Below are 7955 nucleotides of genomic sequence, written 5' to 3'. Positions count from 1 at the left end.
AAAGCAAACTGAAGGAAATAAATAACAAAGATTAGAGCAAAAATAATGAAACTGAGAAAAAGAAAACAAAAGAATCAACAAAACCAGAAGGTGGTTCTTTGAGAAAATCAATAAAATTGATAGGCCCTTAGATAAGCTAAAACAACAAAAAAAAAGTGAATGCAAATAAACAGATTCAGAAATGGGAAAGGGGCCATAACTACTGATCGTACATTAATAAAAGAGATAATGAGGGGATACTATGAGCAACTATATGCTAATAAATTAGAAAACTTAGACAAAATAGACAACTTCCTAGAGAAGCATAAACAACCTGATTGAGAAGAAATAGAGGATCTCAACAAATGAATCAAAAGTAAATAGATTGAGTCAGTCATCAAATGCTCCCAAAAAGAAAAGTCTAGGACCATATGGCTCCACATGTGAATTCTACCAAGAATTCAAGAAAGAATTAATACCAATTCTGCTCCAAGTCTTCAGGCAAATTGAAGAGGAGGGGAAACTATCTAAGTCATTCTATGAAGCCAGCATCACTCTAATACCAAAGTCAAAGATATTACAAAACAAAGAAATTATAGAAAAATCTCTTTAATGAATATATTTGTAAAAATCTCCAACAAAATACTCACAAATTGATACAACAGCCATTAAAAGAATTATACACCATGACAAAGCAGGATTTATCCAAGCTTTGCAAGGCTGGTTCAACACAAGAACATCAGTTAATGTAATACACCACATCAACAAATCAATGTGGAAGAAACACATGGCTGTCTCAATTGATGCAGAAGAGACACTTGAAAAACTTCAATATCCCTTTTTGATGAAAACAATTCAAAGTATAGGAATAGAAGGGAACTTTCTCAATATGATAAAGGCAATATATGAAAAACCCACAGCTATCATCATAATCAATGGGGAGCAACTGAAAGCCTCCCCTCTAAGATCTGGAACAAGACATGGATGCCCACTGTCACCACTGTTATTCAACATTGTGCTGAAATTTCTAGCTAGAGCAACTAGGAAGAAAAAGAAATAAAAGGCATCCAAATTGGAGAGGAAAAAATAAAACTTTCACTGTTTGCAGATGACACGATCCTATACATATAAAATGCAAAAAAAATCTACAGCAAAACTACTGGAACTAAGCAAATGGCAGGCTACAAGATCAACATGCAAAAATCTGTAGTGTTCCTATACACAAGTAGTGAGCAACAGGAGGAGGAAATCAAGAAAAAAATCCATTTACAATAGCAAACAAAACAATTAAGTATTTAGGAATAAACTTAACCAAGGCCACAAAATATCTACAAAGAGAAAACTCCAAAAAACTGCTAAATGAAAAGAAACAGGACTTTAAAAAAATGGAAGAACATACTGTGTTCATGAATTGGAAGATTATATGTAATTAAGATGTCAATTTTTCCTAAACTGTCTTGTAGATTCAAAGCAATCTGAAAAAGAAAAACTAATAGCCAAATTTATGTGGAAGGGCAAATGCCTTGAATAGCCAAAAGTATCCAGAAAGAGGAGCGAAGAGGGAGGTCTCACACTACCTGACTTTGAAGCATATTACAAAGCTACAGTGGTCAAAACAGCATGTTCCTGGCATAAAGATAGTTATACCAACCAATGGAATTGAATTGACTGTTCAGAAATAGACCTTCTTATCTACAGATAATTGCTCTTTGATAAGGCCGTCAAGCCAAAGCAACTGGGACAGAGCAGCCTCTTCAATAAATGATGCTTGGAGAACTGGATATCCATATCCAAAATAATGAAAAAGGACTCCTCTCTCACACCTTATACAAAAAACAACTTGAAATGGATTGAAGATCTAAACATTAGTGCTAAGACCATAAGACTTTTAGAAGAAAATGTAGTGAAATAGCTTAAATATCTTGTGATACGTGGTGGTTTTCTAGACCTTACAACCAAAGTATGAAGAATAAAAGAAAAAAATAGATAAACATCTTTGTACATCAAAGGACTTTTTCAGAAAAGTAGAAAACAGTATATACAATGGGAGACAATATTTGGAAAAATACATATCAATAAGGGTTTAATATCCTGAATATATAAAGGGATCCTACAGCTCAACAACAGAAAGACAAACAACCCAATTTAAAAAATAGGCAAAAGACATGGATAGACAGATTTCTGAAGAGGAAATACAAATGGATAGACAGATTTCTGAAGAGGAAATACAAATGGATGGACAGATTTCTGAAGAGGAAATACAAATGGATGGACAAATTTCTGAAGAGGAAATACAAATGGATGGACAGATTTCTGAAGAGGAAATACAAATGGCTCAAAAACATATGAAAAGATGCTCAACTTCGCTGGCTATTAGGGAAATGCAAATCCAAACCACAGTGAAATATCATCTCACACCTACTTGAATGGACATTATCATTAAAACAGAAAATTACAAGTGCTGAAGAAGATGTGGAGAAAGAGGCACACTTATACCCGGTTCGTGGGAATGTACAATAGTGCAGCCACTATTCTACACTATACTATTCCATACTATTGTATACTCATGAAGCTAAGCATAGAATTGCCATATGATCCAGCAATTCCATTACTAGGTATATACTCAGAGGAACTGAAAGCTAAGACATTAATAGACATTTATAAACTGATGTTTGTAACAGCATTATTCACAATTTCCAAGAATGGAAACAGACCAAATGTCCAACAATGGATGAGTGGATAAACAAACTGTGGTATATGCACCTGATCAAATATTATGCAGCTGTAAGGCAGAACAAAGTCATGGAATATACAAAATATGGATGAACATTGAGAATGTTCTTTTGAGTGAAATTATCCAGAAACAAAAGGGCAAATACTGTATGGTCTCACTAATATGAACTAACATTAATGAGCAAACTTTGAGAATTAAAAGCTGAGAACACAGGTTGTCAGCAGACAGATAGAGGGTAGAGATCAGGCATTTGATGCTGAAGGAGTATAGAATGTTCAACAGGTTTGATTTCTTAGGTCCCGAAATGGATAGCATAATGCTGTGTGATGGTAGCATAGTATTGTAGGTACACTGAACAAAGATGTCTGTGAATAAAGCTGAAAGAGGAATACTAAGTATAAGAATGACACCAGAAGGAAAGATAGATGATAAAGATCAGGATGGTATAACTTAGCGAATCCTAGAGTGATCAATGATGGAGACTAAATGTACAAATATGAAAATGTTGTTACATGTGAGACAGCAAATGAATGTCAACCTTGCATGGGATTTAAAAGGGGATGGTATTGTGAAAAAATATAATCAAAGCAAACTGGAGTCTATGGTTAAGTGTAACATTGCAATATGCTTCCATTAAATGTAACACAGGCAATATACCAAAGCTAAATGTCTGTAAGAGGGGGATATAAAGGAGGGGTATGGGATTCTTGGTATTAGTTTTGTTGTCTGATCTTATTATTCTATTGTATTCTGTTTTAATTTTTCTTATCTTTTTAATTATTCTTTTAAAGAAAAATTTTTGAAGTAATGAATATGTGCAAGTGCTGATTGTGGCAATGAATGCAAAACAATATAATGATACTGTGAACAATTGATTGTACACTGTGGATGATTGCATGGTATGTGAATGCATCTCTATGAAATTGCAGGGAAAAATATAAACAGAGGGATACAAATGCTGGAGAAAACATGGAGAAAAGGATGTACCTATTCATTGTTGGTTGGGAAGTAGAATGGAGTAGCCTATCCTGAGTACAGTGTGGTGATTCCACAAACAGCTAAGCACATGGGTGCCATAAGGACCTGCAACCTCATTATGGGGTATATACTTGGAAGATCTGAGAGTAGGGAGACAAGTGGCCTAAGGGTACACTGACTGATGAACAGAATGGTGTATGCGTACAAGAGAATATTGAGCAGCTGCAAGAAGGAATGAAGCTGTGAGACACACAACTAGGTGAATGGATCTTGAAGACAACATTTTGAGTGAAGTACACCAGAAACAAAAAGACAAATATTATAATGCCTCACTAATATGGACTAACTGTAATGTGTAAACTCTGAGAATTGAATCTTAGAGCACAGCTTATCAGGAGAATGTTTATTGTAATGGTCCCTAGATTAAGATCTTACAACAGCTACATCTATTCCTGAGTTGTAATGATTATCTCTAAATTCTGAGATGCAGAGCTCTTTGTGTGTAACCAGGTCAGTCTCTGGAACTTGGGTATCTGCATGACACCTGAAACTCAGAGCTAGAGCTCAGCAGCTGTGAATGTAATTGTTAAAAAAGCAGAAGAGTTCAGACCTCAATTAGAGATATGAATGAAGTAGATCTGGTTAGGACTAAGGCAAATCAGACCAAAAGGTAAAGGAAGATACTGACTATGTTTCAAAACTTCAACTTCTGTATGAGACCAAGGGAAGAAATGTTTATTTGGTGCAGGATCTATACTTTCTAAACAATTTAATAAGGAAGACTGTCTCTCCAAGAGCTGGCATATGATGGTAGAACTCCTCCTGATTCTTATACTAGCTGGCAACCCAGAGGTCTGTACAGCAGTTACACACAAGGCATTATTATCTGGAAGGGAAACAACTGTGGAATTTCCATTGGTTGAGGAACAACCCAGCTTCAGTTTTTCCAGATACTCTCCATATACTCTCAATGACACTGCAGAACCCTGATTGCATCTTCTACTTTGAACCATTCTTTCCTCCTTCCTATAGTAACAGAATCTTCCCAATCTTCTAATATTTCAGTGACTGTAAGAACATAAACATATGTTCGGTCTTTTCAGTCATGGTTCTAAAATATGCCCATAGAAGTCTGCTTTTTTTTCCTTTGACTCTAGCCTCATCATAAGCCTCCCTCAAGGCAGCACTGCAGGGCTACTCTGGCTCCACCCTCCTACCTGGGACGATCCACTGGTCTGGATACCGACTGCTGCTCACCAATAGAACCTGGTCCTCCTGCTCCCTCTGGAAACACAGGTTCTCTGCCCGCTTCTTGGACCCCTTGCGGTCATGGGTCCGCGTCTAGTTCTGCTTGAATTTCATCAGAGAGGCAGGTTCTTGCTGCTGCGGCTGCTCCGGTCGCCGCCCGGAGGCCCTGCCGCCGCCACACCTTCTGGGCGGGGGGGGCAGGGGCGAGTGGGGACGCAAGAATGCAGGGAGGAGTGATGAGGTCGGTGTGTCCGCAAGGTGGCTGCCGCTCTGACGCGGTGCAGGAGGCGAGCGCGGGTCACTGGAGACCAGGAACCAGGATGGGAGTGCTGCCTCTGCCTAGACTAATGTTGCTTTCCACGGAGCCCGCCTCCCACTCACAGCTGCTCTCTACCACTGCCACTGCCGCTGCCACCACTGCTGCTGCCGCAGCCACCAACGCGGGAAACAGCGAGGATCAAGGCTTGAGGCTGGAGCCAGGAGGGGACAGTTGAGAGAACTGGCACTGAGTGGCAGCAGCCGCACACCTACAGCATTTTTTTTTAATACACACTTTAACAGATAGAAATAGAAGGAAACCTTCTCAACATGATAAAGGGCATATATGTAAAACCCCCAATAACATCATACTCAATGGTGTAAGGCCATATCTCCCCTAAGCTCGTTGACTAGGTTTTTGAACTGGTTTAGCACATTTCTTTGAAAATCTTTAATTGATTGTTTAATTCAAATGAAGCAAAATCTGAACTGTATTTTAATTGAGGTGTAAGTCTGTTCCTTTGACTGGGCCTAGTGTCTTTTGTAGTTTTCTGTTGTCTAGGCATCTGGTTTCCTTGGTTACCCCAATCAGATTTTCCCAGGCCAGAATGTGTTCAGGTTGCAGAATGGGGTTGTGTTCAGCTTCAAGTTTCCCTGAGGGTGTATCTTGCAAGAATGAGACTTTCCTGTGAGCTCTGTAGACACTGTGCTTTTCCTAACCTGCCCAGCAGGTGGCACCAGTCAGCCTGTCACTCCCGACTGGTGCAAAGCTTTGTGGCTCCTTTAGTTTCTGTTTTGGCTGTTTTCCCCCAGGCCCTGGGGTCTGAGTTCTGAAGGGAAGGTCAGCACTAGAGTTGGGCCTACCTCCTTCCTCTTGGGGAAGCTACACCCACTAGGGAATTATCTTCTGCATTTGAATTGCTTCTTTGTCTCTCCGGCTCTGTTAACTCCACCCCTGTCTGGGTCAGAGCACTGTGAATTGAAAATGGCTGAGGCTCTCTCCCCTGAACCACTCAGGTTGAGAGAGGGAAAGAAAAAGGAAAGAAAGCCCCTTTTCAGAACCAGTCCATGGCCCTCCAGTTTTGCCTGTCAGTTAGAGATAGCAAGCAGTCTTCAGGGCTCTCTCACCTGGGATGCAGGCTTCTTCTGTCTCTTTCTGATCAGCTGTCTCTAAAACACTCTCTGCTTTTTCTATCTTTTTTTTTTTCCCAACAACCCCCCCTCCTCTCCTCTAGGAGTGACCTCAGGGCAATTTGCTGCTCATTAGGGGTTTGTCTATGTTTGTAGCTTGTATTCAGCAGTCCACATTTTTTAATTAAAATCCTGGTTGGAGCTAGGCTGAGTTATATTTGTTTGCTCCAAGAATGCTGCTTTCTCCTACAGGGAGGTCTTGCAGCTCAGCCTACCACGGGAGGAGAGGACTTCTGGCATGGTTCTGCAGTTTTTATTTACAGATTTTATGCTGTGATCTCAGCCATTCCACCCCTTCAAGGTGGACAGTCACAGTTGTCCCCCAGCAGTTATTCCAGATTATTTACTTGTTCCTGGTTGTTAGTTGCTCTAGGAGACTAGCTAAATTTCACACCTCTCTCTGCCACCATCTTGACCCTCTAATGCCATGTTCTTTGATGCAATCTTGTGGAGGCAGACATATTAGTGTTGATTCAGTTGGAACCTATTGATTGTTTCCATGGAGATGTGACTCAACTGTGAGCAAGACCTTTGATGGAATAATTTCCATGGAGATGTGACCCACCTAACTGTGGGTAATACCTTTGATTAGATCATTTCCATGGAAATGTAGCCCCCACCCATTAAACATGAGTCTTGTTTTAATCACTGGGGTACTCTAAAAGAGAGCCACTTGGGCCCAGAGGCTTGCTGATGCTGATGCCTAGACATGCTTGGAGTTGTGGACCCCTGATGTTAGCTACAGACAAGAGAGACATTTTTGGAGATGGTCACTGAAGGCAGACTCTTGCTGACACTTTATTCTGGAGAAGCAAGGAAAGGACAGAACACCCCAAGAGCAACATTTTGAAGAATTCACAGGAGCTGAGAGAGGAGCTGGAACACAACCTCAGATCAGCAAATGCCAGCCACGTGCCTTCCCAGCTAACAGAGGTTTTCTATATGCTATTGACCTTCCTCCCATGAAGTATACTTGTGTTGATGCCTTAATTTGGACATTTTCATGACCTTCAGACTGTAAGTTTGTAATGAAATAAACCCCCTTTATAAAAGCCAATCCATTTCTGATATTTTGCATAATTGCAGCCTTAGCAACCTGGAACACCTAGTGATGTTGAGAATCTATTAATGTGCTTTTTAGCCATGAAGCAATGTCTATTCAAGTCTTTGGGTGTAATGTTGAGGGAAAAATGGCCTAATACTAGATCCTGAAGATGCTTCCCTACATTTTCTTCCAGAAATTTTATAGTCTTGGTTCTTATATTTAGGTCTTTGATCCATTTTATGTTACTTCTGTATATGGTGTGAAGAAGGGGTATGCATTCATTCTTTTGCATATGGATAACTAGTTCTCCCAGCACCATTTCCCAATTGAGTGGACTTGGCAAAACTCAATTGCCAATAAATGTGAGGGTCTATTTCTGGATTCTCAATTTGAATCAGCATGTCTACAGATCTATCCTTAAGTCAGTATCATGCTCTTTTCTCTACTATAGACTTGTAATATGCCTAAAAGCCAGGAAGTGTACCTCCTCCAAATATGTTCTTCTTTTGCAAGATGCTTTTG

The 7955-nt window shown here is 39.8% G+C and overlaps 1 pseudogene; it reads right to left on the bottom strand.

The window, feature by feature from the left end:
- Positions 1–4248: 4248 nt before the first annotated feature.
- Positions 4249–5053, bottom strand: LOC119537434 (annotated as a pseudogene).
- Positions 5054–7955: the final 2902 nt, after the last annotated feature.

This window comes from Choloepus didactylus, chromosome 6, assembly GCF_015220235.1.
Source record: "Choloepus didactylus isolate mChoDid1 chromosome 6, mChoDid1.pri, whole genome shotgun sequence".
NCBI classification, from domain to species: Eukaryota; Metazoa; Chordata; class Mammalia; order Pilosa; family Megalonychidae; genus Choloepus; species Choloepus didactylus.
This window is presented reverse-complemented; position numbering and strand designations above follow the sequence as displayed.